This window comes from Helianthus annuus, chromosome 16, assembly GCF_002127325.2.
Source record: "Helianthus annuus cultivar XRQ/B chromosome 16, HanXRQr2.0-SUNRISE, whole genome shotgun sequence".
NCBI classification, from domain to species: Eukaryota; Viridiplantae; Streptophyta; class Magnoliopsida; order Asterales; family Asteraceae; genus Helianthus; species Helianthus annuus.
Genome location: NC_035448.2, coordinates 160,664,105 through 160,669,677, shown reverse-complemented (window position 1 = coordinate 160,669,677; position 5,573 = coordinate 160,664,105).

Here is a 5,573-nt window from a genome sequence, read left to right as displayed (position 1 = left end):
CACAAAGCTAGAAAGGCCAAGGAAAAGTATGGTCGCTTCATGAAGGGCCTTGCAAACCTTATCAAATGGAAGAAGAAGTAGGGGATTGTTTATTTTCTTGGTTGTTTGTAATCGTGTCCCTGTGAGGACATTTGTTTAATTTCAGTATCAAAGTCCCCGCGTGGACTTATTTTCCTTTCTGTAAGCCCCTGCGTGGACAGTTTGTCTTTTCTAAGTCCCGTTTAGGGCACTTGTATTTGTTTTCATGTTTAATGAAAGTTATCTTTGGTTTTTTTAAATACGTATTTTATTACATCATGTTATATCTTTTCAATTTATAATTGATCCGCCAAAGAAAACTCTTAGAGGTATAACCTAGCCAAAGTATTAATTGGCTATGATGGTACAACCTTTTTAAGATAGCAAATCTCTGTTAACATCTGAAAACATGTTAACATTCCTAGCTGTGCGGTACGAAAAACCACGCAAGCTTCCAAAAGGTACTTGGATCTTTCCAAGTCACATATAGCCTAAATGATCAATGCGAATCATGGCTAACAAACATCAATATAATGTATACACCAAGACATCCCTTAGAGATGTATGCTTATAAGAAAAGGTGTAATAATGACAACGAAAGTTCAATTTATAAACTTCTTGACAAAAAGGCAATGAACTTTGTTCGACCCTTAAAAGATCATTGAGCCAAGAGATCGGTGGTTAGATCTTAAGTCGTCTATGCGATAAGCTTCCTAAGCTATTTAGATGTCCTCTGAGACGATCTTAATGATAAATAAAATGTCTTTTTAAGACATTGGCAGTTGTGAAAATTCCATCTTCCCCTGCCTAATAGTATAAATAATAGTGAATTCTCTTGATCTTTGCATATCATTTAAAATGGTCCAAATGGTTTAATAATACCATGACCATTTGATCATCAATGTGATGTATCTATACATAATTTTAATATTATTATTGTTTGTTATAGTATTCAGAAATGGCTGGCTCAGATGAAGCAAACAGTCATCCTGCAGAAGGCAACACCAGGATTAATATCACTGGTGCCGAACTTCAAGCACTGATCACCGCGGCAGTTTCTCAAGCGGTAGATGCTAAGTTTAAAGAGCCGAGTATTGTTCGGTCTCAAACTCATTCAAGAACCCATTCCCAACCTCACACTCACAAGAAAAGTGAGTCTCAGCACTCATATAACCAGGGTAGTGAACCCAAGAAGCAGATAATTCACGAGCCGACCCCTAGGCACACCAAAGGTTGTACCTACAAGTACTTTGTCTCCTGTAAGCCGAGAGACTTTACAGGAGAAAAGGGGGCGATTGATTGTATGAAGTGGTTAGACGAGATGGAGACTGTGATAGACATTAGCGGATGCACTAAGGAGGATGTGGTCATGTTTGTATCCCAATCGTTTAAGGGTGATGCCCTCACGTGGTGGAAAGCGCTAGTACAGTCCACTGGGAAAGTACACTTGTACAATCTCTCGTGGGAGAGGTTTGTTGATCTGGTTAAGGACACCTATTGCCCTCAACACGAAGTCGAACGTATAGAGACCGATTTCCTCACTTTAGTGATGAAAGATCTGGACTGTAGATCCTATGTGACTAGCTTTAATTCTATGTCAAGGCTTGTGCCATATCTAGTCACTCCTGAGCCCAAACGCATTGCGTGTTTCATTGGTGGTCTGGCCCCTGAAGTAAAGGGGAATGTAAAGGCTTCTAAGCCAGCCACTTATAGATCCGCTGTGGATCTATCATTGTTCCTCACGTTGGATGTTGTGAGGAGTCGGGCGAAGAAGACCACGGATGAGGGAAAGAGGAAAAGAGAGGATGATCAGTCTTCTCCAGCAAACAAAAAGGGCAAGGGGAACTCTGGTTCCAAAAAGGGCAATCAGGCGATAAGCCCAGGTGCAAGACTTGTCATAAGAGGCACTTTGGAAAGTGCAATCGAGACCCACAGGCCAAACCATGTGGGATCTGTAAAAACAAGGGGCACAAGTCTGTTGAGTGCCGGAATATTAAGGATGCAACCTGTTATGGTTGCAATGAAAAGGGGCATATTAAAACCAACTGCCCCAAGAACGCAAAGAAGCCTGAAGAGGCAAAGAAGAACAATGCCAGAGTGTTCCAGATGCAAGCAAGGGAAGCGGTGAATGACGAGAACGTCATAACAGGTACCTTCCTCATCAATAATAACTATGCTAGAGTCTTGTTTGATTCCGGTGCTGATAAGTCTTTCGTAGACCATAAGTTCTGTAAGATACTAAATTTGCCTGTTAAGACTCTAGACATAAAATATGAGGTAGAGCTTGCTGATGGTAACTTAGAAACAGCTTCAACTCTTCTTGATGGATGTTCCATATCCATTAAGAATGATTCTATCCCGCTATCCCTCCTGCCAATGAAATTGGCTGGTTTTGATATAGTTTTAAGCATGGATTGGTTGTCGCATAACCAAGCCCAAATTGCCTGTGATAAAAAGCTTATCATTATCAAAACCCAGTCTGGTGAATCAGTCACTATTCAAGGAGATACACAATATGGGTTGCCCAGCAATGTGTCTATTCTCAAGGTATCCCAATGTTTGAAAAGTGGATGTGTCATTTACATGGCACAGGTGACTGTGAACGATCCAAAGCCAAAGATTGAAGACATTCCAATCATCTCAGAGTATCCTGATGTCTTTCCTGACGAGTTACCTGGATTACCTCCTGAGACGCAAGTAGAGTTCAGAATAGATATCCTTCCAGGATCTGCGCCTATCGCACGAGCTTCGTATCGTCTAGCGCCTACCGAGATGAAAGAGCTCAGAACTCAATCATATGATTTATTGGAAAAAGGTTTCATTCATCCCAGCTCTTCACCTTGGGGAGCTCCAATTCTGCTCGTGAAAAAGAAGGATGGATCAATGCGCTTATGCATTGATTACCGTGAACTAAATAAAGTAACGATCAAGAATCGCTATCCTTTGCCCAGAATCGATGACTTATTCGATCAACTCCATGGGGTAAGTTATTTCTCAAAGATTGATTTGAGATCCGGGTATCATCAACTCAAGGTTCGAACTGAAGATGTTCTGAAGACGGCATTCAGAACGAGGTATGGACATTTTGAGCTCTTATTGATGCCTTTTGGGCTCACTAATGCGCCTGCAGCATTCATGGACCTCATGAATAGAGTCTGCAAACCATACTTAGATAAGTTTGTCATTGTCTTTATAGACGACATACTTATTTACTCTCGTAGCCAAGTAGAGCATGAAAAGCACCTTCGGTGTATCTTAGGACTACTACGACATGAGAAATTATATGCCAAATTTTCCAAGTGTGAGTTTTGGCTTCGCAAAGTCCAGTTCCTTGGACATATTGTCAGTGAACAAGGTATCCAAATAGATCCTGCCAAGGTAGAAGCTGTTATGAATTGGGAAGCACCCAAGACACCTATGGAAATACGCAGCTTTCTGGGTTTGGCTGGATATTATAGAAGATTCATTGAGAACTTCTCAAGAATAGCTGCACCATTAACTTCTTTGACCCGTAAGAATGTGAAGTTTGACTGGGGTCCAAAGCAGTAGGAATCTTTTGAGATCCTAAAACAAAGATTGAGCAATGCTCTGGTATTATCTATACCGGAAGGAATTGAAGATTTTGTTGTATACGGCGATGCTTCACACATCGGTATGGGGTGTGTACTTATGCAGCGAGGCAATGTAATTGCTTATGCATCGCGACAATTAAAAGTGCATGAAAAGAATTACACCACCCATGATTTAGAATTAGGCGCTGTTGTATTCGCACTAAAGTTGTGGAGACATTACTTGTATGGAACTAAATGTGTGATCTATTCGGATCACAAAAGTCTCCAACATCTATTCAATCAAAAAGAGCTCAATATGAGACAACGCCGTTGGATGGAAACCTTGAATGATTATGATTGCGAGATTCGCTACCATCCAGGTAAGGCTAACGTGGTTGCCGATGCTCTAAGCCGAAAAGAAAGAATTAAGCCGATAAGGATCAATGCCAAGAGCATTGAGTTGAAGAATAGTCTGAATGAAAGACTATTAGCTGCACAGAAAGATGCTATTTTGGAAGTTAATCTTCCAAATGAAAAATTAGGTGTAACTGCTGAACAGTTAACACCTGGGAAGGATGGAATCCTCAGGATGAATGGTAGAATTTGGGTTCCTATTCAAGGAGGACTTCGAGATGTGATCCTTCAGGAAGCCCACAACTCTAAGTATTCAGTTCACCCTGGAGGTGACAAAATGTATCAAGATTTAAAGGCCAACTATTGGTGGATAGGTTTGAAGAAATCTATTGCCACCCACGTAGCTAAATGCCTGACATATGCTCAGATTAAAGCCGAACATCAAAAGCCATTAGGTCTTCTACAACAGCCAGAACTTCCCACGTGGAAATGGGAGATGGTAACCATGGATTTTATAACCAAGTTACCTAAGACAAAGCACGGAAATGACACCATATGGGTTATTGTAGATAGACTGACAAAGTCAGCACACTTCTTGCCCATCAAGGAGACTCATAGCTCTGACAAGTTAGCCCAGTTGTACGTTGATAAGATTGTATCTCTTCATGGTGTACCGGTGTCTATTATCTCGGATAGAGATACTAGATACACCTCTCATTTTTGGAAAAGATTCCAACAATCTTTGGCCACTCGTTTAAATTTTAGTACCGCTTACCACCCTCAGACTGATGGACAGAGTGAGCGTACTATTCAAACCTTGGAAGACATGCTTCGTGCATGTGTTATTGATTTAGGTGGTAGTTGGGATGACCACCTGCCATTGATCGAGTTCTCCTATAACAATAGCTACCATACCAGCATTCAAGCTGCGCCTTTCGAAGCATTATATGGTAGAAAATGCAGAACGCCTGTCTGTTGGGCAGAAGAAGGAGAAGCTCAGTTATCAGGACCCGAGATAGGCCTTGAGACAACGGACAAGATTGTCCAGATCCGTGATCGCCAGAAAGCGGCCAGAGGAAGGCAGCAAAGTTATGCTGATAAGAGGTGTAAACCTCTAAAGTTCGAGGTAGGCGATAAGGTTTTACTGAAAGTGTCACCCTGGAAAGGTGTGATGCGTTTTGGTAAAAAAGTGCAAGTTGAGCCCTAGATATATCGGACCATTCGAGATTATCGAATGTGTCTGCAGTGTAGCTTATAAACAAAACTTGCCAGAGGAGCTGAGTGGAATTCATAACGTATTCCACTTTTGTAATCTCAAGAAATGCCTAGCCGATGAATCGCTAGCTATGTCTCATAAAGATGTTCAAGTTGATAAAAGCTTGAGATTCGTGGAAACACCAATATCGATCGAGGATCGACAAGTTAAGAAGCTCCGAAGAAAGTATGTGCCAATAGTAAAGGTCAAATGGGACGCTCGCAGAGGTCCTGAGTATACGTGGGAAGTCGAGTCCACTATGAGGCAAAAGTACCCTCACTTATTCCAGTAAATCTCGGGGTTGAGATTTCTTTTAAGGGGGTGAGGATGTGACACCACGTAAAAACATGTCCAAATTATATATAGACACGTGTCCTGAACTTTAAACGCGTGGA